Source organism: Bombyx mandarina, chromosome 23 (genome assembly GCF_030267445.1).
Source record: "Bombyx mandarina strain Sakado chromosome 23, ASM3026744v2".
Classification (NCBI taxonomy): Eukaryota; Metazoa; Arthropoda; class Insecta; order Lepidoptera; family Bombycidae; genus Bombyx; species Bombyx mandarina.
The window spans coordinates 18,060,374-18,085,106 of NC_143229.1; the positions used below are offsets into that span (position 1 = coordinate 18,060,374).

Sequence of the window (24,733 nt, forward strand, 5' to 3'; positions counted from 1 at the left end):
TTAGCGAATCCTCTCAAGTTGAGCCCGTGAGCTCACCTACCCGTCCACGCATAGCTGGAATAGTTCCTAGCTACTAGTGTATAGGTAGGGAAAAAAACCCAATGTACGTATAAATAATATCACATTATCTTTCATTTTTGACCGACTTCAAAAAAGGTGGAGGTTCTCAATTCGACTGTATGTTTTTTTTATGTTTGTTACCTCATAACTTTTGACTGGGTGAATCGATTTTGATGATAATTTTTTTATTAGAAAGGTGACGCTTCCCGTGTGGTCCCATTTCAATTTAGTCCAGTTCTGATAATGGTATCCGTGAGAAAACCATGTAAGTCTTAAATTTACATTAAGTACGTGCGTGACAAATAGGTGAATAACTCAATATCACGCCAACAGATTTCGATGATTATTATTTTTAGTGTAAATTACTTTGTTTTGGAATATCTTTTTTTTTCTATTTGAAGTCGGTTTTGTGAAAGCATGTCTATTTACAATTATAATCTGTTCTAGTGTACAATATATATTAGTTTTCCATCACCGCTTGAAGTAGCTTTAATTGAAAATGTTTCGTATCAGAGATGAAGAAGAAGATATATAAATTATTTTGTTATCTATGCTAATATTATAAAACTGAAGAGTTTGTTTGTTTGAACGCACTAATCTCAGGAACTACTGGTCCGATTTGAAAAATTCCTGCAGTGTTAGATAGCCCATTTATTGAGGAAGGCTATATATAGGCTATATAACATCACGGTAAGACCAATACAAGTGGAGTACCAATAAAGAATGTTTCAAAGTATTTTCACTTTCTACGTAAATGAAGTGGGGTGTACAATTTAGCGTTATGCCAAAGTAACTATTCCACGCGGGCGGAGTCGCGGGCAAAAGCTAGTAATGTATATAAAATTTGACTTCACTTCTTAAAGTGGGTTTGACAATGTCATGTCTATACGATCCTTCTCTAACAAATAAAAATGGCATTGCGTGCTGGCTTGGATGCGTTGGAGTCTTAAATCATTTTACGGCACGACTACTGATCGTGGTATCGCTTATAATAAAATGCGATAAGTATCTTTAAGATTGATCGCGGAAAAAACACTGTATCTATGGTGCAGAGAGAGAAAAAGCCTAGATTTACTGGCGGTAAGATGCGCGGATAGGTACCACTATCAAACCTATTTCTACCGTGAACCAATAATGCTTTTCGGCTTGAATAGCTTTTTTTTCCCTACCTAAGCTGATAATGTTTAGAGGGTATGTCAGCGTAAGCGGACGAGTAGGTGAGTTTACGGAGCTCAAGCTGAGAGTGTTGCTAACACTGGTCCTAGCCAAGAGCAGTGCTTCGCAGAATCTACCACGGGATCGGAATCGCGACCCACTGAGAAGATCCAGCGAGAAACTCAGTGGGCTGTGTCTATGAGCTAATTTACTCGTCGAGCTCTTCGATGAGGACGGTGACCGCTGCTTGAGGTGCCTAAAAGCACCGTTAGTGGATCGGGAGGATACGTAATGATGTGCTTAGGGCAGGACGTTATACTATAAAAACTCAGATTTCTAATTCACGTCTCAAGGTAGGCTTACGTTGTAGATGTCCATGAGCCCTCGTAAAGACCCACCAATAGCTGAGGCATATGCTCATCTACCTATAAAGGTAATAAAACCAGGGTAGGTGGCGGCATTTATATTGTCATGTATTGTCATGTTAAGTACCTATATTTGTCTTTGTGGCGAGGCTTGGGGGAGGCCTATGTTAAGCAGTGGACGTCTGTGGGCTGGTAGAATAGAATAGCCACTTAACAAAATGGCGACTCACTCACTAGTTTATTCATTTATGCAACAGATAAAAATAATCATAAATAAGTACTAAATCTAGCCAGAAATCCCGAGAGATATATTCGTAACAGCGATGGACATTTTGTCCACTCGAACAATGAGCTAAATTTCGAAGAATTGCCAAGTTCCGTTCTGAAACTAAATTCAACTGATAAACGTGATCTTACCTCCGCAGGCTCATAGTGAGGGTCAAATCTTGACAGAATGTCAAAGCTCTGCTGCAAAAGAACGGTGTCACCTCTGAACCGCACGTATTCCTCGAGAAACCAATAACTTTTATGTATTTACTACCGACACTTTCAAATTCAACAATTCGAATTTAGAACTTTGAATATTTAGTAACGATAATCCACGGATGTCTTATGAAATTTCGAAATTCGAACACTTAATAACCAATATCTTTAAAATATACAATTTTTCAGTAATAAAAGTCTTTCAACGCATTACCGATCCTTTCAAAGGCACGTTCATAAACTCTTCTATTACGAAACGCTTTGTATAGGTTCCTATAAATGTCGTACCTAATAGTCGTCTTTGGCCTTCGAAAGTCAGAACTGGACTGGATTCGTAACCGCTGCTGTAACTTTGGCCGAAATAATTTCACACGATTTTCTTCTTTATCGCTTTATATTAAGTCCGACATTCGCATTTTTGTATATTAGAAGAGTCGTTCTCGAAAATAAGCGATAGTCACGTACAAATTTCGGGCTTATGTCTAAAAGCCGAAGGACTATATTTGTTTGCTTTCGTGTTTGCATCGAAGCAAAATAAAAATTGTCGTTCAGGTACCTACCAACATATTGTTAATTGCGGCAAATGTGTTTCGTTGACAGGTGATGTATATATATTCCGGTATTAGGTATATTTGTTATTGCCTGCGGAGGCGACCATTATAGGTAGAGCGGAGAGACGCCTTTTGTAGAGTCGGACTTTGTGCGAGTAAAATATCTCTAGATTAACACTGTCAACGTAGACAGTAACTGTATCTCTTCTCCAGTGGCGGATGCTGCGACTTTTTTTTTTATTTCTTAAGATGGGTGGACGGGCTCGCAGCCAACCTAGTGTTAAGTGTTTACCGGAGCCCATAGACATCTACAACGTAAATGCCGGCATCCACCATGAGATATAAGTTCTAAGATCTCAAGTATAGTTACAACAAGTTAAAAATACATAATATATGTTGTTTCAGACGCTTCGGACACTTTACAGTTTCTGTGGTCATCGTGGACGACGGTAAAGACACTGATACTAAGACGACGGTAGTCATCATTAAGCACAAGACATTTGACAAACAGCTGAATATACCTTACGATAATTTCAAGATGAGCTTGCATGTGTACAAGCTCCCAACAACAAGATTGGGACCGTCGGTCTACCGAGCAATATCACACGCTCAGTGGAAGATCTATCCTTCATCGTTATTTCCAAAACACAAATCATTTTGCGGTACTACAGAACTAACTAAACTGTAAGCTTGGAGTTTGGCCAGCTATCAGTACTACAGTATCGGTTTGAGCTTTGTTAAGCTAGCAGATAGCCTATTTGATAAAGTCTGGTCGAAGCTTAAAGTTTAGGCTAGTGTCAAAGTGTTAGGTGATTGAAATCATTTAAATCCGACTGACTTTATACAAGACAAACACAAAAGATCGCATTTGGAAAGGATGCCATATTAGTTTTTCTATGAATCAGGTATGAATGTATGAATGTAATATATAAGTATTTATTCATACAAAGTTTCTCTTTCATTTAAACCATGCTCCTCAAAACTGCTTACGCAGTTTGACTGCGGGTAACACTTTATATAAACATAGCTTATAAATTATTAAATTAGGTTATATTAATACAATTAATTTACGTAAATGGTTACAACGTATTTAACAAGTGTTTTTTTAATCTTATACCTTTAAACGAGCAATTCTTGTATATTAATATACCTAGTCAGGTCATAAATTCTGTCACATGTTTAATGTAAAATAATTGAAACAAGTTTATTCATTATGTAACCATTCATATACCAAAATGAACTTAACAAAACATAGATTCTTATGACACTAAAGTTTATTCAAAATGACCTCCGTGATTTTGAATACAGGCCTTCAATCTGCGCGGCCAGTCGTCTATCGCAGCACGAACGAGGTCCATGTCAATATCGGCGGCTGCCTTAATCAAGGATGTCTTGAGTGACTCCAAATTGGGATGAGGCTTTGAGCACGCCTTTTCCTCCAAGTGTTGCCATATCTTGTAATCTAACGGATTCAAATCTGGACTGGAGGAGGGCCAGTCTTCGTGCCGGATGAAGTCGATTTCACGCGCCGCCAGCCAGTCTTGTGTGCTCTTCGCTCTATGAGCTGGCGCCGAATCTTGTTGGAATACCCAGTGACTGTTATTGAAGATGGTATGAGAAACAGGTTCCACAAGGTTCGTCAGGACTGTATTTTGATACACAACTGCATTGGTTTTTACACCTTTCTCACAAAAATGTACCTCTGTTAAGCCCCAATAAGAAACTCCCAACCATACCATGAGCGAGGATGGAAAATGATCTCGTTGGACACGCGGAATACGGTTGCTCGCTTCTTCACTACTGTGTGCGTACACCTTATCATTTTATTTGTTGTAGCTCTCTTCTACGGTAAAAATTTTTTCATCCGAAAAAAGAATTTCCCGATATTTTTTTCCCGCGTACCGCTTCAACTAAACGCGGCATCTCTTCAGTCTCAAGTCCATTAGACGAGCATTCAAACGATGTCCTGTTTTTCTTCGCTAAGCCCGAAGCCCTAAGTCTTCATTTAACACCCTTTTCATCGTGGTTCTGCTTAACCCGATCTGAAGGGCCAACAGTTTCTGCTTACATTTGGGATTTCTTTGAATTCACGCCTTCACAGCTTTTATCACTGCTGGAGTCCTAACAGACCGAGGGCGACCACTTCTTGACCTGTCATCTACACTAGAGTCTTCATTGTATCGTTTGATGGTACGATAAACGAATCTTTTGGTTAAATTCAAATTTTTCAGTATGTTGAAAATTTGAATTGGCGCGAAACCGCAACGATGCAACGCAATAACTGCAACACGGTCTTCTTTAAGCGTCTACTCCATATTTAAAAATGAGTAAAATTCTAAAAGTATACATTTTTATTTTCATGAACAATTCGTAATTCGAATTCAATAAGCTTTTTTGTGGCCAGCATTCCAAAAGAAAAGTTTTTACTGTGTGACAATACTTATGACCTGACTAGTTATAATCTGTATCTCGGAAACGGCTCCAACGATTTTCATAAAATTTAGTATACAGGGGATTTCGTGGGCGATAAATCGATCTAGCTACGATTTGTTTTCAGAAAATGTTGTTTTATTCGTGTTTTCAATAATCAACTCTTCCCGACATCTATTGGCGAATAATAATACTATTTTTCTTAATTGAAGGCAACTAATCGCTTTAAAGACACAACAAGATGGCGTTATTAAAAAAAAAACGAGTAGGGCTCGGTCATCGTCTAGTAAACTTTTAAATTTAGCAAGTGTAGGCTGACGTCTTATATTTTCGGGTAAACTATTGACTAAGTATGGAACTCGTTTTTTTAACTTTTAATTCTCCATAGTAATTTTATACAAGGGGCATTTCAAATTTACCTTTGGACATTGACCATGTGCCAGTTTTATGTTGCATCATATTAGTTAAACGATCCTGTTTACTATGATTGTTTACAAGTAGAATATATTTTTGTTTCACGTAACTGTTTTTTACTTGTACTGATTGTTTTACACGTGTTTTATGTAACTCTATTGGCTGGTTTCATGCAGACATAACCTGTTAAGTTTTTAGGCAGATCTTGTGGTATGCGGTATGGTGGCATTTACGTTGTAGATGTGTATGGAATCCAGTACTACTTAACACCAGGTAGGCTGTGATCTCGTCCACAAATCAAAGCAATAAAAAAAAGGTGGTCACGATCCTCAGCATTGAGGAACCTAAAGCAAGGAGGAGGAGAATAGCTTCACGTCTTTGATGAGACTCTTGTGGAAAGTGACTTCAGTGACATCAGTCAGTTTCATTTGACTGACGGAGGTTTTCTACCGCAGAGGAATATTCAATCCTTGTTTCAGGAAGGCCATATCCTTTATAAGGCTTCACGCTATCTCTGGACTCTGGTAGCCCATTAATACCAGGTGCCCTGTGAGTATGGTGTAATGGAAAGATAAGTTGAATAAGTCGGATATAAAGCTAGAATGCTTCTGATATTATTAATGAAGTAGAGACATTCTCTACTTATTAATAGCTAAACGAGGCATAAACGTCTTTAAGGGAGGGGTTGAATCTTCAATACAAATAGAGTTAGAGCCTTAACAAACATTTCGAATTTCCCGAGCTTTTCCTCCAACACATAAACAAGAGAGAGAAAAAGCTCGCACAACAAAATAGCTTTGTTTTTCTGGCGCACATTTTTTAGGATCGATCGATACATATATTTATTCCAAATCAATCAATCAAACAATTAGCTTCTCCTTCGGTTTTCGCGAATCGCCAAATAGAATTTGTTTCTCGCCTTTTTTATTATCAACATATTATTATTCCGGACGTTACGGTTACTGATCTGTTTCTGTAGTCACTACGGACAACCGAAGTAGAAATTCGTTGGAAAACTAATATTCAAATATTCAATATTCATAGTTTTAGTCATATCTAGGTTATTACATTGTTCATACTTATAAATATGTTGGAGAAGCCACAATTATTAACACCATCGTCAGACATCGTAGGGGCGAATAGGGTGATCGAGCTAAGAGAAATATTGAGTACACCAATCACGTTTGTTATCTTAGAACAATTAAGAAATCTTCTCTTGACGTTAGCAAACGAAAACGAATGTCAGTTCTTAGGACGGAGGCGCCGCTCTTCAAGAAGGCTGGTTGGTAAGTGTGATGGCGTCTACGCGCCTCCATCGTCTAGGCTCTGTCGTAGCGTAAAATTAGTCGGGTTCCGACGATACCGCAATCGTGCTGACATCTCTTAAGAATCGTGCTGCTTTTCGTTTAGCTACCAAACTATTATTAGTGTTATTTGGGTACGAGAAGAGCTCGGGATCAGTACAGAGCTGCAGAGGACTGTGTCTATAGTAGTGTAGTATAGGACTAGAGGCTAGATGTAGGTCGAATCTGTGTCTGTTTGTGTACGAGAAGAGCTCGGGATCAGTACAAAGCTGCAGAGGAATGTATCTATAGTAGTCTAGTATAGGACTAGAGGCTAGATGTAGGTCGAATCTGTCTGTTTGTGTAGGAGAAGAGCTCTGCTTGTATAAATGAGGAATTTAAGCTGCAAGAATCTTCAAGACAATCGATTCCCCTAGCGATAGTAAGAATTGTCTTGCCTCAACTAACTTTATGGAGACTCAGCGGAAAATTTATTGCCTTGTTTGCGCGATAAACTTCGGAATACCGTACACTTCGGGAAGTTGCGTTCGGATCGAGTTTTCGTAAATAATTAAATTGAATTTTATATTTAGATTTAATTTAACGTATACACTATAACGTAATTTAACGTATCGAGGGCAAGCGCGCCGTGGGCACAATATCAGCCGTATGGTCAGATCTAGTAAGGGAAGCACTTGGAGGTAATCTGTACCATACGTACCATGCCACCCATGATCGAAAACTGTAGAGAAAAGTCACATGTGGTCGCGATCGTCAGTAGTGAGGGAACATGTTTAATAGCTTAGGCGCACAGCGTAGTCACGGTCACGCTACGCCGTAGCAGGCTACGTCGTAACACGCTACGAACCGCTACATACTCGTAATTGTGTCTATACATCGGGAAAAAAAACTTATTCCTCCTATTGTAATACATATATGTAACATATACATAATTTTTACTAGTGGTAGGACCTCTTGTGAGTCCACGCGGGTAGGTACTACCACCCTGCCTATTTCTGCCGTGAAGCAGTAATGCGTTTCGGTTTGAAGGGTGCGGCAGCCGTTGTAACTATACTTGAGACCTCAGAACTTATATCTCAAGGTGGTTGGCGCATTTACGTTGTAGATGTCTATGGGCTCCAGTTACCACTTAACACCAGGTGGGCTGTTAGCTCGTCAACTCATCTAAACAATAAAAAAATATATATATAATTAAAAAATACCAATTCCTTGTCAACGACATGACAACTTACTGACGATATTTTCATATATACATTAATTCATAGAAACGTTCCGGGCGAAAGCACAACTTTAAGTTTAAAGCTCGGGCAGCTGTTGAAGTCTGCGGTGGAGTTTCTTAACAGTTAATTTTCGAAAGTTTGTGTCTGTTTAAGATTCGACTCGAGATCGGGTTTTGCGGTTAAATTTATAAAATATGAATACAGTTCAATGTGGCTGTCCATTTTCTTTTTATATGGACTTTAATACTTACTATTTAAGTACACGAATTCACGATGGATCAGATGTTAAGTGATTATCAGATACTCTAAACAGACAGGCAACGGGAATATCAATATCCAATTAAAATTTAAGGCATGGGTTTAAAAAAAAAAAAATTGCATAGAGTACTCTGCAGTAGCTAGACTCCATGAGTAATAGTAATCTCTTTTCACCATGTGACACGTACGAACGCCTGCTTTTGAAGCCAATACAAACCAACAGCCAAAAATATAATAATATTTATATCGGAATCTATATATTAATACGTGAAGCACAAACTTTGTATCCCTTTTTACGAAAATTGCGTGGACGGAGGAGTATGAAATTTTGCACACTTATAGAGAATATAGAGAAGAAGTGCAGAATTCTATATTTTTTTTAAATAATGCATAAAATGTACATTAAATCAATAAAGAAAACATTATACACACTACATACCATGTATTTGACGCACACGCATGCATACTATTTATTGTCAAACTTTTGTTCTTGACGTCTGTTGTCAAATTGAGAATAGATTAAATATTGTTTGTCTTTGTTAATATTTTTCATAATTAATTATAGTCGAATTTCGACTACTGCGGGACCTCTAGTGTAGGTATATTTTACAATTGTCGTTAGAGCGATTTAATAATAATCGATTTTTTATTATTTTCTTACATGGATGGGTGGACGAGCTCACAGCCCACCTGAAGTTAAGTAGTTACCGGAACCCATAGACATCTACAACGTAAATGCCGCCACCCACCTTGAGATATGAGTTCTAAAGTCTCAGTATAGTTACAACGGCTGCCCTACCTTACAAACCGAAACGCATTAATGCTTCACGGCAGAAATAGACAGGGTGGTGGCATCTACCCGTAGGGAGACAAGAGGTCCTACCACCAGTAATACCATTTTACAAGCAACCCTCTCTTACTCGGTAAGAGAAATCGATCTTAATTTTTGACTTACCGAATGGCACAACTGGTGCCATCTTCATCGTCCTCCCTCTTTCTTCTTCTGCGTCTGATGTATAGATACACTGCGACTGCCAGAAGTACGGCAATGGAGCAGCAGCCCAGCACAGTTACCAGCACTACGTCACGGGTGTTCATTGCGACCTGGAACAGAGGTTGAGAGTGATCACCAAATAGTTTTCGACCCACAAAGACCGCTCATGTTGAAGTCGAGGGATTAGGGAAGTCAAATTGAAACTATTTATGGCCGTAGCTGTCTTAGAATAATTGACGTTCGAGAGATGCCTGAATCTCGCAAACGACATTTTCAAAATAACTATACATATACAAGTTCCAAACAATAGTATTCGCAGGGTCGGAAAGTCTACCTTAAGTAGACTCCCCCTCACCACCTTCCTCCCCTATAAGATCGACTTGCCCTTGTAGGTAGACGAGCATACGCGGTTCACCCGATGGTGAATGGTTACCGTCGCCCATGGACTTCAGCAATGCCAGGTTCAGAGCCAAGCCGCTGCCTACCGTTAAGTATTCTCCACAAGCCTCTTTTGAAGAAGGATATGTCATAGCGCATCTGGTGGATGTATTGTGGTACTGCACTGATAGACGCCAGCATCCTAACTATACTCTCTCGATCTAGTCATATTCTGCGTCAGAGGCTAAGTGACTTAAATAATATCATTAGAAGGCTTAAGGAAACCACTAAACCTGGAGCCTCAACAAGACTTAAATGCCGATGCTATATAAATCCTAAAATTACAATGCAGACTGCGTTAGATGACTCGCCCATACGAAATTCGTGGACCGCATTCGAGATACACCCCTACCATTGTCCATGATTGAATCGATTTTTTTAAAGTTTCATTTAAGACTTGTTGTACGGTTCGCAGGGCATGCGATGTAAAGATTATTGTAGGTAATTTTTTTACACCTTGGGTTACATTAGTGGAGTTTTAATAAGGATCCCTCAAGAAGGATCAAAAAGATACAGCCTGACACTCGGGATAGTGTAGCTTCCAAACAGTGAAATAATTTTTGAAATCGGCTCAGTAGTTTCGGAGCCTATTCAATACAAACAAACAAATCTTTCCTGTTTATAATATTGGTATAGACAATCAAACGAACTAACAGACACATTTTCAATAGAATAAAAATTAAAACCCATCACTAAATTTGCGAGATTCAAACCTTAGTAATCGTCTACCTGCACAAGTATGGACTGATAGAGAAATTTGAACTCTATGTCGACGTACTAAGAGCAATGCGAATAACGGAATTTAGATTATGCAGTATCTTGGAGGTTTGCAAATTGAACTCTATGTCAACGTACTAAGGGCTATGCGAACGGCGGAATTTAGATCATGCAGTATCTTGGAGGCTTGCCAACGCGCTTGTTGCTCAGCGTTAATAACATATATGAAGATTCAGCTTCAAGCCCCGCCTTGAATTAAATTGTTTTTTGAACGAAACTAATGAAGTGGTTACCATAGCGGGTAACCCATGAACATCACGGCGTGATGCCGCTATCCGCCTAGATACTCTTTAAGGCGGAAGACCGGAATTCTTCGCGACAGAAATCGGATGATAGTATTTACTGTGCCCGACGCTAAATGCTGCCCATCGATCTTCAGAAAGAGACAATCAGCTATTTTCGGCTTCGTAGAGCGTTGTCTCTGTCGCACACTACTGATGTGGAGTTCGTCAGTCGATGTTCAAATGCAGTAGTGTGCGGACGTATTGTTAGTATTTCGGATTGCGTTTATGTTATTTAAGTGCTCTCAAAAACACTTTACATCAGATTGGCCGTCCGTCTAAAACAAAAATAAAACTACCAGAAACCACGGCCGTACAAAATAACTCTGATAAATTGAATAAGCCAATCGCGCGGACAATTTTAGGCTCCCATTCAATCGTAGACACACTGAACAGACGTGACGTTGCAATTTAATATGTTTATCTTATGTCAAAACAGGTTGCGGAAGTGATTCTAAAAAGGTATATCACCAGAAAAGACAGACACGCGAATAAAATAAATAATAATTAATAACTGAAAAGACCACGAGCAAATTAGGATTCCCTGTGCTATGGGTAGTAAAATAACTTTAGGAATGAAACCTCTGTTACTATTACAATAGTTACTGAGTCGAACCTTTGGAAAACAGATATTTCTATTGGGGCCCTACCCACTAAACGACTCCCTTGCACTCTTCGCCCAAGCGTCCAATACCCTCAGAGGTCAGAACCCGGATTAGGTAAGGGGCTTACCGCGGTCAACACTACAACCAGACGGCGCTGCTCACCCCAAGGACGCCCAGCCGATGGAGCCTTCGAGGCGAATCGAAGGCTCCGAAACGTCGGCCGTCTCGGCACGGCAGCCCGAAAACCGCCCAGACAGTGCCGCTGTTGTCTCGAAATACCCCACTGGACCAGAACTAATCTGCCGGGTCGGGACGCGATACACCGCCAACCGGTTGCTCTTTCGTATCTCCTCGACGGCGCGCTAGAGTGCTGGTAGCGCATCGCACGGCCTTGATTCCCCCAGGTCTCCCCGTGACCTTCGCCGGGGGAAAGGCGCCACATACCGGAAAGCTCTACCAAATCAATTTCAATTTTATTTTTTTAAGAAAGGCTAATTATAATAATAACAACCGGGAACAAATCACGCATGATCATCCGGCCCCAATTTAGGATTCCCTATGTTATATGTACCAGAGATTAACAAGCAAACTTATATACGTTTAAATATATACATAATAAATATATAGATCAGAAACACCCAGAAATAAAGAGCAAACATACATTCCATAGAGCAAACAAATCTGTTCAACAAAATTTTTGCCCGACGTGGGAATCGAACCCACGATCCTCCGCGCAACAGTTAGCAGCGCTAACTACTGCACCACTGAGTCAGTTATATAAAGAGCACAAGTAATGATTTGTACATACATACATTCACTATATACCGACAATTTATATATGTCTTTATCTATGAAATTGCTAATTCGTAGTACGCTGGGCTTTTGAAACTTAATTTATGTATGGCTATCGAAGCTACCAATTGCACAATTAACAAGCTGCGCTGTTCACTACTTTCGAAGAAAACCAAAACAAGTTGAGATCGATATTTTCTCTGATACGGATCTTTTTTTTAAAGCTTGGTGGTGGCTGGACGGGCTTACGACCCACCTGGAGTTAAGTGGTTACCGGAGCCGGACATCTACAATGTAAATACCGCCACCTACCTTGAGATATAAGTTCTAAGGTCTCAGTATAGTTACAACGGCTGCCCTGCCCTTCAAACCGAAACGAATTACTGCTTCACGGCAGAAATAGGTAGGGTGGTGATACCTACCCGTGCGGACTCACAAGAGATCGAGACACACTCGATGGCCGATAGTTGAGGCCAATGATGGTAGAGGTAAACCCACTAAGCGTCTCCCCTACATTCTAGTACGACGCCAATCCCAGCCAAATATAGAACGCGAGTGAAGTAGGAGGGCAAACATTTCCTCTGCCTCACGGTTTTTATTGAAGTGCAACTTCTTTAGGCGCGTTGAGAGTAAAATTTAACTCATGATAAATTCGTTACTGCTAGAAAAAATATACAAATTAGGAGAGTGAGTAAATAGACAGAGCGTCTCGCGAACCACTCGACCGTGGAGAAAGGGAATGGACAAAGCGACCTAGGTCGTTTCTCTTATACACAGCATTCCCTATTACATTGGAAATTTGATTTAACGATGAAAAGTTAAGAAAACCACAATACTACATACAACAAAAGAAGTTTTACTTCTTTCCCGTGCACCAAGTTGTATGTGCACCATTTTTTTAAATTTACCTTCTATGCTGAAATACTGGCATCTTACGTCTCACATCATTCAGTTTGTCCCGAGATGTCTCAACGATTTTATAGCAGTAGACCAGGACTTGGCAAAAAAAGTTTAACTTCTTTCATTGCGCCAAGTTGCACACGCACCATTTTTTTTTAATGAAGTCATTTCTCCACCAACTTCTTGAATGTTTAAAATATTTACAACAATCGGACCGACCACTGCGTAAGTACATCGAATCCAAAGAAGCGCTCGTAAAGTGTGGCCATTTACTACAAAAACTGTATTAAAGTCGAGTGGAAGTTTAGGATTTGGGAACAACAAAAACTCAGCGAACGGTGCGGAGCGTTGCGCAGTTCACTTCGACCCGGAGACTCGTTTAGTCGAATATTTTTGCTTGCACGAGTGCTAGTTACTTGATCATTAAAAAATCCATAGGCACAACAAATTGAGTTTCTTGCCGGGTCTTCTGAGTGGGTCGCGATTGCTATCCGGTGTAATATTTTGCGAAGCACTGCTCTTGGTAGGGCTAGTATTAGCAAACTCACTCAGGTTGACCCCTGAGCTCACCTATCCGTCCACGCATAGCTAGAATAGGCCCCTAGGCTACTAGTGAATAGATAAGTCGTTGAAGTCGTTGTGGCCTAAAGGATAAGACGTCCGGTGCATTTGTGTGTAGCGATGCACCGGTGTTCGAGTCCCGCAGGCGGGTACCAATTTTTCTAATGAAATACGTACTCAACAAATGTTCACGATTGACTTCCACGGTGACGGATTATTCCTTCACCGTGGAAGTCAATGTTATCATCGTGTAATAAAAATCAAACCCGCAAAATTATAATTTGCGTAATCACTGGTGGTAGGACCTCTTGGGAGTCCGCGCGGATAGGTACCTCCACCCCGCCTATTTCCGTCGTGAAGCAGTAATGCGTTTCGGTTCGAAGGGTGGGGTAGCCGTTGTAACTATACTGAGATCTTAGAACTTATATCTCGAGGTGGGTGGCGCATTTACGTTGTAGATGTCTATGGGCTCCAGTAACCACTTAACACCAGGTGGGCTGTCAGCTCGTCCATCCATCTAAGCAATAAAAAAAATAGATAGGAAAAATATATATTTAAAAATACAATGAAATTACTTTACAAACATTCTGAACACTTAATAAAAATAAAAAGGCTAGCAATTGACGCTTGTACTAAGCGTAGGTATTACTAAACGTAAAACCTTTTTATCAATATGAATAATAATAAATTTAATTTTAACTAGCCGTACGTCACTGTGCTAGTTTTCTTATTAAAACTTAAAAAAATCATCATAATATCATCTCAGAAAATAAAACAATCCAATGGTAAATGAGCTCGGTACCAAAAACTGTGTTATTACAAAAAATGTGTTAGCCGCACGTAGTGATAGCAGAGCCATCTCTTGACCGAGAGCTGCACTAATATTACCGCAAACAGAAAAGACAATAACAACTCACGCCATCTAGTGCGGATCAGACGAATGTCTACAGACCGATCAAGAACGTACTAGAGATCATATCGCATAAGGTGTTGGGAAATGTCCACTGTGTTCTAGAACGTACTAGTATATAAGCGGAAATTAATATGCCAACGCATAAGTACTCGTTGTAGGAACGCGAACACAACTATCAACTTATTATAAATGTATAGTTGGGAACGGTAACCAAAATATCAGCTTTTTCAAATATAATTTTTATTGCTTAGGTGTGTGGACGAGCTGACAGCCCTCCTGGTGTTAAGTGGTTACTGGAGCCCATAGACATCTACCACGTAAATGCGCCACCCACCTTGACATATAAAATCTAAGATCTCAGTAGAGTTACTACGGCTGCCCCACCCTTCAAAGCAAAACGCATTACTGCTTCACGGCAGAAATAGGCGGAGTTGTGGTACCTACCCGTGCGAACTCACAAGAGGCCCTACCACCAGTAATTACGCCAATTATAATTTTTCGGGTTTGATTTTTATTACACGATGTCATTCCTTCACCGTGGAAGTCAATCGTGCACATTTGTTAAGTACGTATTTCATTAGAAAAATTGGTACCCGCCTGCGTGATTCGAACACCGCTGCATCGCTAGATACGAATGCACCGGACGTCTTATCCTTTAGGCCACGACGACTCCAAATTGCTAATTGAATTTTTGATAACAAACAATCACAGCTCGCTTAAAAAAACATTCAAAAGCTTACGTGATTTTGCATATTAAACTCATCAATCTATATCTATACTAATATTATAAAGAGGAAAGATTTGTTTGTTTGTTTGTTTCGAATAGGCTCCGAAACTACTGGACCGATTTGAAAAATTATTTTTCCATTAGAAGCCGACATTGTCCCTGATGAACATAGGCTACTTTTTTTAATTTTTTTTTATTTAATTTTTTTGGTTTCATGTGTGTTTTAATGTTTCCGAAGCGAAGCGAGGGCGGGTCGCTAGTAAAGAATAATTGACAAATCAAAATCGACATTAAGTGATTTTCGTTCAAACATTAAAACTTTGAATCAGCGAAAGAAACACTGCCTTTTTCGTGCGAGTAAGCTCGCGCATGCCAACGCTCCACAATTTTATAGATATATACGGATGTCGAGTTACGTCAGCCACTTGTGAAATATAACCGTATCAGAATCGATTTGTAGATAGTGCAGTAAAACAAATGTTTCAGATTTCATGAACATTTTTTTGGGAACCGTGTCGATCCTCCAAGAACTCCAGATAAAGACGAGGCTTTCTACCATCTGCCTACGTAGAGTTCTGAAATACTTTGGCCACATTGCAAGAAAGGATCACGGCAGCTTGGAGGAGCTAATGGTGATCGGCAAGGTGAACGGAAGAAGACCACGAGGTAGACGCCCGACACGTTGGACTGACCAGATCCGCACTACCCTCGACACCACAGTTTACGATGCTCTACACTCGATGGCAGATAGAGGCAAATGGCGTGGAATGGTCCGTAATAAACTCTTGTTGCGAGGAGGCGGTCACGACCCTCAGTATTGAGGAAACCGAAGCAAGAAGAAAATAGGAATTACGACAAAGGGAAGATCTTCCACCGAGCAGGTGTAATTGCTCGGTAGACCGACGGTCCGAATGTTGTTGTTCGGAACTTGTATATATGTACGAGCCGGATCTTCTCAGTAGGTTGCGTTTCCGATCCGGTGGTAGATTCTGCGAAGCACTGCTCTTGCTAGGGCCAGTGTTAGCAACACTTCCGGTTTTAGCCCCGAGAGCTCACTTACACACTAGGGTGAAGCTTAAATAGCCTCTCAAGGCTCAGCATAGGTAGGAATATATTTTTTTATCATGGAGCAAACTTATCTTGAAAATTCCGTGAGCGAGATTCAGGCATCTGTCAATGCGATGCCTTTCGGTGTGAAGGGTGGGGCAGCCGCTCTAACTATACTTGAGACCTTAGAACTTATATCTTAAGGTGGGTAGCGCATTTACGTTCTAGATGTCTATGGGCTCCAGTCACCACTTAACACCAGGTGGGCTGTGAGCGTGTCCACCCATCTAAGCAATAAAAAAAAAGATGACAGCGAATTATACAGTCCTACAAAGTATGTGACTCACAGCCCGAACTGGAATCGAAGTGAAGGCTTCAGTTTTTTTGGCCATTCAATTTGGCCACGTACCATTCGGATTTACGGTAAACTCAACTCCTTGAAGATTCTCTAGCATTATGACATTTCCTTCTTCAATCAAGCTTTGAGGACAACAATGCTTTACAACATTTTAAAAAAGCATAGGACATTTCAAGTTCATATCCCATTTAAGTGAGGAATTTACAAAATCACGATGCCCGAGCCAAAATTAAAAAGCTGGATTGGAAGGCTGAAGTTTAGGGTCGTCTCTGGTGGGAATTCAATGGCAACGCGAAAAAGCCCTCCGCGTAAGGGATAAAGTAGGATTTCGCTTGAAAAACTTTTCCTTTTAATTCCTAAAATGTACTTGAGACGGAGTATCCTAATGAACAGATTTTATAAGTGAGATAAAAGTACATTTAAATTAATTTGGTCTCGCAAAGACCTTGTACAAATATTGGTATTTACTTTTCAATTATTCTTCAGAGTATTTTTCTATTGCTTCGATGGGTAGACAAACTCATGACCCACCTAGTGTTAAGGGGTTATCGGGGCCTATAGATATCTAAAGATAATCATAGATATCAAATGCCGCCACCTACCATATGATATGAGTTCTAAGGTACCAATTTTACAGTACAACGGCTGCTTTACTCTTCAAACCGAAACGCATTACTGCTTCAAATCAGAAATAGGCAGGGTGGTGGTACACACCTGTGCGGACTCACAAAACGTCCTACCATCAGTAAAACATCAGAGTATAGAATTCGTGCCTAAAACTTATGCTATTACTTCCAAATTATCGGTCATACTTTAACTTTCTTACTGGTGGTAGGACCACTTGTGAGTCCGCGCGGGTGGGTACCACCACCCTGCCTATTTCTGCCGTGAAGCAGTAATGCGTTTCGGTTTGAAGGGTGGGGCAGCCGTTGTAACTTACTTGAGACCTTAGAACTTACGTCTCAAGGTGGGTGGCGCATTTACGTTGTGGATGTCTATGGGCTCCAGTAACCACTTAACACTAGGTGGACTGAGAGCTCGTCCACCCATCAAAGCAGTAAATAAAAAAAACTTATGCTATTAATTCCTGACCACTTACGAATTTATACTTTAACTAAGCACGACCTTTATACCTTTATAGGGGCGCTGTTCTAACTGCTTACAAATCGGAGTTAACTTTTACGCTATCGAGAACGTTAAAAAACTCGCACAAAGCACACAGCTCTACGAATCAGAACCTGTGCCTTCTTCGTGTTAGAGCTATTAGAAAACTTCGACCGCTAGAGTAATGAGGCGATACGAATTATTTAAAAAAAAAACCAGCCGGCGCGTAAACAACTAGTTCAGAACTAAATGTAAATTGATTCGGTTCGTTCGCGAATGACCGAATGAACGAACGAGCGAACGATAATTGCGTCAGACAACTTCATGGAAATTTGAATTTCGAATGACTTTGTAATTCGTAACAAGTTTTCGAAATTTCCCGAGAACGTTCTGGAATTCGGAGTTGTTCGTTAGTGTTTTGGCCAGCAGAAAAATAAACTCAACTCCCATGATAATAAGGTATATGTTTCGGTTATTCTGTCAGATGTTTTCAAGTCGATTTTGATTCTGCGAAACGCCTTATTGTTTTGATAACCTAAGAACTAAGGTCTTGAATTCGTGATTTGCGATTCGAAGAATTTAACTATGGTTATAGCAACAACTTTTTCTGACTTTACCAATGGAACGTACTTCCTAAGCGCGACTTGCTTTCGGGGAATAAAAAACGTCACGTAACGAAAAATCGTTATTACTTCGACTTTAACTACATTTAAATACAATGCGGTTAAGACATTCCGCACTATTCATTGTAATGTTTAATTTATTGATCTGCGAGTATAATAAATTTTATAACAAATTTATATTTATAATAAATTTATATTTTTACTGGTGGTAGGACCTCTTGTGAGTCCGCGCGGGTAGGTACCACCACCCCGCCTATTTCTGCCGTGAAGCAGTAATGCGTTTCGGCTTGAAGGGTGGGGCAGCCGTTGTAACTATACTGAGATCTTAGAACTTATATCTCAAGGTGGGTGGCGCATTTACGTTGTAGATGTCCATGGGCTCCAGTAACCACTTTACACCAGGTGGGCTGTGAGCTCGTCCACCCATCTAAGCAATAAAAAAAAATAAAAAAAATAACAGACATGTTTTAGTTGATTTTTTTTATCTAATATAATTCTATTAATTAATGGTACTAAGCTTTTCTATTGTGATACGTATGAGCTAAGGTTAGCGCCATTTTTTTATTGCCCTTGTAGGCAGAGGAGCATACGACCTACTTATTTGTGGGTGGTTACCGTCGCCCGTGGACTTCAGTAATGCCAAGGGTAGAGCCAAGCCGCTGCCTACCATCATTAAGTCTACCATGTCGTTCGCGCATGTCTTCTTGTCAATAGTTTGACTCTTGACAGAGTGATTCTAATTGTAGTGTAATGCTAGAGAAGACAGACTTCACGCGTCTCACGATGTCCCACCATCTCCTCCTACTCTAGACCTACTTCACACATTTAGAGGACCTCCCCCTGTAGCTTTAATCTGATCGATCCACCGCATTGGCGAAATCCGGCACTCTTCCACCCAATGCTGAGTCTAGATCTTTTAAAATGCACTCCATTCTTTTCGGTTTCTTGCCTTTTGCATTTATTTTTTATTTTTATTGGTTAGATGGGTGGACAAGCTCGCAGCCGACCTGTATTAAGTGGTTACCGGAGCACATAGACACCTATAACCCACCTTGAGGTATGAGTTCTAAGGTCTCAGTATAGCTACAACGGCTGTCCCAGCCTTCAAACCGAAACGCATTACTGCTTCACAGCAGAAACGGGCAGGACTCACAAGAGGCTCTACTAGTAATAAACTCAGTCCAAATCCAAATCCAATCCAATCCAAAAAAGCTGGATGCTTAAATCGAGAATTCAATGCCCTTCCACCGGCTGGATCAATGAACCCTTTATCCTGGATTGTTTACTACTGTTCATTTAATTTTTGTATGTATTATGGAATATCTCCGAGTTTTGTGTGTCTTTTAGCATAATCGTCCTCTAACATTTTCCATTGTTGTCTATCTCTGACAGCTCTCCCGAGTTGGGACCGGCTGTCAACTTTATCTGAAACGCCCATCTCATCCCTAAGCCTTTCCATCTATAATCTAACTCAAATATATAATCTGTATTATTTAATTAAAGCCGACAACCGACGTTTCTAATAATCTATGCGAAAATACGAAAATAATATATATGTACGTATTATTGTAGTAAAGTAGGGTAGTATGCAAATTGTGTCATTATCGTGTGACCCGTGTACGGAGCACGTGCCGGCTTATAGATCAAGTTGGCGTTTCTCAAAGTTTCGATGACCGTTCAAAAGGAAAACACAAAGCTAGTAAAACTCCCGATGTCCAAGAGAGTACTATGAATGGAAAATCGGAAATGAATACAGTTCGTAAGAGATAAAAGTAACATTCATCATCATCATCTCAGCCTATCCACTGTCCTTTGCTGAACCTAGGCCTTCTCAATTGATGTCGGGTTTGGTCTATCCGTTGCTATCTGCATCCAACGTGAAAATTAACACCACCCAGTATTAATTGCATTTGTATTTTTTTAAGGAATTTTATGACCTGATAACTAAGAACTTATTTTAATTTGTACTATTATTATTATTTTTATGAAAAATGATAATATGAAGTGAATAGAAATGAAGTTGATTAATATGAAAAATGGCATGGCACGAAATGAAATGAAATGAGATGAGATGAAATATAATCTCAATAAAATGGTGGTTATTTACAGAGGCTTTTTCAATGGGCTTTTTGGAGGATCCCGAGAAGCTACGTCCAGCAGCTTTGTTTCATTTTCCCACTTTTGTGCACTTTTATAGGTATTAAGCAGTTAATAAACCACCGTTATTACACATTTATACCTGAAGAAATAGTAAATAGACAAAATAAAACAAACCACACAACTTCACTACTCGAGCTCCCGCCAAAAAGCCCATTGCCTTTGTAGCTAGACGAGAGCGAACTACCCTCCTTTAGTAAGTGGTCACCAGTAAAAGCCCTGCCTACCACTGAGCACTGAACACCATGAAGGGATATCCAAAAACTATACCTATAACTATAGCTGTATATATAAAATATATAAAACTTTTGAAGTCGTCGTGGCCTTTTTTTTTAACGTTGGGAATCCATTTACGGATACCTGGTCGAGGGGGTAAAGGACCGAATTATGTCGGACTCCGGCGCCTACTGAGAGGAAGAAGGGGAGAAGAGAAGGGCCAAGGTCCTTCGCCTCCCCCAATTTCTCACAGGAGACGATGCCTTGAAAAAGGCGCGCGAAGCACTTGCCCAGCAGAACAACTACCAACTAAACCCCATCGAGCTCCACCACACTGACTACACGAAACTTACGGTACCGCGGTGCGCGCCGAAAGTCTCGCCTTAGCGGTATCCGTACTAATGGTAAGAAGGGATCTCATCCCCGGGAAAATCCCAAAGGACCTCGTCTCGGGAGACACGAAGAGAAAGAAGTCTTAGAACTTTTAGAAGTCGTCGTGGCCTAACGGATAAGACGTCCGGCGCATTCGTGTTGAGCGATGCACCGGCGTTCGAATCCCGCAGGCGGGTACCAATTTTTCTAATGAAATACGTACTCAACAAATGTTCACGATTGACTTCCACGGTGAAGGAATAACATCGTGTAATAAAAATGAAACCCGCAAAATTATAATTTGCGTAATTACTGGTGGTAGGACCTCTTGTGAGTCCGCGCGGGTGGGTACCACCACCCTGCCTATTTCTGCCGTGAAGCAGTAATGCGTTTCGGTTTGAAGGGTGGGGCAGCCGTTGTAACTATACGGGAAACTTTAGAACTTGTATCTCAAGGTGGGTGGCGCATTTACGTTGTGGATGTCTATGGGCTCCAGTAACCACTTAACACCAGGTGGGCTGTGAGCTCGTCCATCCATCTAAGCAATAAAAAAAAAAAAAAAAAAAAAAAAAAAAGACACACCGAGGGGCGGCGCACAGAAGCCACCTTGCACCGCTTCACCCCCGGACCAACAGTCGAGTGCCGGGTGCGGAGGCCCTACGGGGGCTGAGCGGCGGCCTCTCGCACGCGCCGTCCACCCCGCAGTCGTCGTGGCCTAAAGCATAAGAAGACGTCCGGTGCATTCGTATCTAGCGATGCTACGGTGTTCGAATCCCGCAGGTGGGTACCAATTTTTCTAATGTAATACGTACTTAACAAACGTTCACGATTGATTTCCACGGTGAAGGAATAACATCGTGTCATAAAAATCAAACCCGCAAAATTATAATTTGCGTAATTACTGGTGGTAGGATGTCCTACGAGTTTGCACGGGTAGGTACTACCGCCCTGCCTATTTCTGCCGTGAAGCAGTAATGTGTTTCAGTGTGAAGGGCAGAGCAGTCGTAGTTAAAAGTGAGACCTTAGAACGATGTTTCCCGAGTGCTATGATATGTCCTTCTTCAAACGAGGCTTGTGGAGAGTATTAAACGGTAGGAAGCGGCTTGTCTCTGTCCCTGGTATTGCTGACGTCCATGTGCGATGGTAACCACTCACTATCAGGTGGGCCGTATGCTCGTCTGCCTGTAATGCAATAATAATAAAAAAGCTCGTCTCAAGGCGGGTGACGCATTTACGTTGTAGATGTCTATGGGCTCCAGTAACCACTTAACACCAGGTGGGCTCATCCACCCATCTAATCAATAAAAAAGAAAAAGAATAAAAACATGTCTCCCGGCGAGGCAATGACTCCATAGAGCGCCTTGTCGTTCAGGTTAAAGTAGAAGGCACCAGACCGCGTGGAAGGTTGCCCATGCGATGGACCAACCAGGTCAAGTCGGCAGTTGGCGGCTGTTTGCATGGCTCACCACAAACCGGGAGGAGTGGCGATTGCTCGTGTGGCGCATAACATCTGCCCACAGCTATGATACTGAATGATAACCAGGACCGCTCTGACAAAAGTGATATGACAAAGAAGAAGAATACTAGTTATTTATACCGGTATATATTTTCGAAACTTTGAGGATAACAGTCCCCACATGTTGCCGGGCAAATTACAAATTCAATGGAACACATCAGTGCGCACATAAACGGGACATGCCCACTCATAATTTCCGATAATTGAAGCCGGATTTGTACTGATAACGAGTGCTGTTGAGTTCTACAAATAATCCTCGACGTTAGAACAATAAAGTCGTTAGAACAATAAAAATGATTTTGTGTTTCGTGTCAAAGTATTCTCGTATATTTTTAGTATACTAGCGGCACGCTCCGGCTCCGCTCGGGTCTTTAACAAAAAATTCAACAACGTAGTTTTATTTTTTTAAATAAAAGAACAGCTATAGCGGTATAACTATAATAGCTAGATATATGCTTTCGGGACGCTTTTTTTAAATAATAATGTGTTCTACAAAGTCTTAGTACATTATTTTATTCTATCGTCAATAGTTTTCGCAGGGCACGCGATGTAAAGAATATTTTAGGTTATTTTTTTACACCTTTGGTTACATTATTGGAGATTTAGTAAGGATCCCTAATTAAAAAAAAATATATGACCTATGTAACTCGGGGATAGTGTAGCTTGCAAACAGTGAAATCATTTTTCAAATTGGTTCAGTAGTTTCGGAGCCTATTCAATACAAACAAAAAAACAAATTTTTCCTCTATATAATATTAAGTATAGAAGTATAGATTTGAAGTTTCGTGATTTTGAACAATAAATTTCAGATATTTCACACATCTAAAAAAACATTTTTTAGATAAGTGAACGAGCTCACAGCCTGCCTGGTGTTAAGTGGTTACCGGAGCCCGTAGACATCAACAACGTAGACGCCAAAAATCTCAGTACAACGGTTGCCCCGCTCTTCAAGTCGAAACGCATTACATGGCAAAAATAGGAGGGATGGTACCTACCCGTGTGGACTCACAATACGTCCTACCACCAGTAATTACGCAAATTTATAATACACGAGTGTCTTGGCGTGCAACCTCTTTGACAGGACATAAGACCTACAACGACTAGACACAGATTAAGACAGAGACTTGGCAAGAATGAGAAGAAATGGAACGAGGCGGACGTTACTAGCGGTAAGCAGTACTTTTAATGTCTTCCTAAAAGATGGACATGAACCAGACTACAAGGAACGAATTGTCCGCTCTTATATGTACACAAACTAGACTCCAAAAGCGTTCTTTTCAAAGAGAGATCATGGAGTTCATGGTTATTAATCTCCCGAGAACTCCTGGAGAATTATAGTTTTATCAAAGTTTCAAATCTCTCAGTCTAACGGAATAGACTGAAATCAATTTCAAGCTTAAAGTTAGTTTCGTCACTTTTCTCTTTTGTCGTATCGCTCTTGTCAGAGCGGTCGTGGTCGTCATTCAGTATCATTGCTGTGGGCAGATGTTAGGCGCCTCATGAGCAATCGCCACTTCTCCTGGTTTGTGGTGAGACTGGTACACTTAGTCACTTGGTACAGACAGACAGACTGCCGACTTGACTTGGTTCATCGCAATTGCAACGTGGTGGTACCTTCTATTTTGCCCTAAACGACAAGGCCTTCTTCAAAGGACGCTGGCATCTAAATGCAGTCGTATATTATTGGTAACATCTGTTTTTTTTTTTTTCGAGATCTCATTACGAATACACAGTTCATTTCGCTACGAATTTGGTACGTTTGATCTCCTTGTAGGGTGCAAGTTGTAAGACTCCGGGGGCGTATTTTTTTCCGTTAAGAAGCAGTCGACTTAATCGCGTTCTTGTAGTTTTTACTACCGTTTTGTTTGCTTTTTTTATTGGCCCTGATATTGAGTGGTTACCGTTGCCCGTGAACAATTCTGCAATGCCAGGGACAAAGCTAAGCCGCTGTCTACCGTTAAGTACTCTCCACAAGCCTCGTTTGAAGAAGGACATGTCGTAGCGCTCGGGAAACAACGTGGAGGGGAGCTCATTCCAAAGCCGAATGGTACGTGGCAAAAAAAGGTCTCGCAGGAAAAGCACTCTGAATGAACACGATGGTTCTAGGTAGTA

At 40.7% G+C, this 24,733-nt stretch overlaps 1 long non-coding RNA gene across 1 annotated transcript in view; it reads right to left on the reverse strand.

Moving 5' to 3' along the window:
• Positions 1–24,733, reverse strand: part of LOC149500242 (uncharacterized) — a 147,413-nt gene that overhangs the window by 11,973 nt on the left and 110,707 nt on the right. The window contains exon 2 of the long non-coding RNA XR_016325116.1: positions 9,196–9,344. This is a non-coding gene — a long non-coding RNA (uncharacterized LOC149500242). The remainder of the gene's footprint in view (positions 1–9,195; positions 9,345–24,733) is intronic.